Here is a 1,038-nt window from a genome sequence, read left to right as displayed (position 1 = left end):
CCTAACCTATTTAAACCCTAAAATCTAACAATGGAACTACTCAGACATGGCTAAGCAATTCATAACAGCAGTTAAGTATAAAAACTTCATTAGAATAGTAAATAGATATTAATGGAGTCCCAATCACAAATTATAACTTTGGATCTTCTCTCCAATCTATCAAAATCCTAAAAACCTTTGCTGTGAAAATAGTAAAACAATGAAAGCACATTTTGCCTCTAACATGGCGGCAAAGCTTATATAATTAGGGTAAAACTCGTCAGGGGTAATCTTGTAAAATGGTGAAGTCTTGGGCTTCAAGTCGGCAGTGACCAAACAGGCTTTCTACGCGCTTCGCTGTCGATCGATACCAAGACATGCGTATCGATCAATTCTTACTCTCCAATATCGACCGATTGTCGAGCTCGATGGTCATCTCGGGTGCTTACTCCAAATATCTCCAAATATACTATAAACATTAATATTAACTATTATCATCAAATTAGAACAAATTATTAATATAAAATTAGGAAAAAAGCTTCTAGAAGATGCTACACGAATCATGCTCTAAGAGCATCAACAATGGTTTATATTTAGTAAGTATCTCAAACAAATTATTTAATTGTAGTATTCATTTTTTAAACATAAAGTGTTAGATCAATGAGAAGGTGACACATAGAAGAGAAGGTCTATGATCTATTTTTTTAAAAGAAAATATTACATTCAAAAACAGTTTTAAGTTTTTATTAACATAATAAGACAGTTTTTTCTACGAACACACTTTCTCCTAAAAACCTCCCTTTTACCAAATAACTTCGTTACATCGAAACTAAACAGCTGCGTAACTAAACAAGCATTTCAGCGGGAATGAACACACACCACACACGCTTCGTTTGACAAGACTGATACATGTCTCTCTCTCTCTCCAGCATTTGAATTTACTTTATACTTTTTATTCCAAGGGCCCAAATTAAATTATGCTGTAAAATCTTTCTTCATCTTCTATATTCACTTTTTTTTGCTTGTTTGGATTTTCTGCAAATCAAACCTTAATCATCT

Source organism: Brassica oleracea, chromosome C8 (genome assembly GCF_000695525.1).
Source record: "Brassica oleracea var. oleracea cultivar TO1000 chromosome C8, BOL, whole genome shotgun sequence".
NCBI classification, from domain to species: domain Eukaryota; kingdom Viridiplantae; phylum Streptophyta; class Magnoliopsida; order Brassicales; family Brassicaceae; genus Brassica; species Brassica oleracea.
This window is presented reverse-complemented; position numbering follows the sequence as displayed.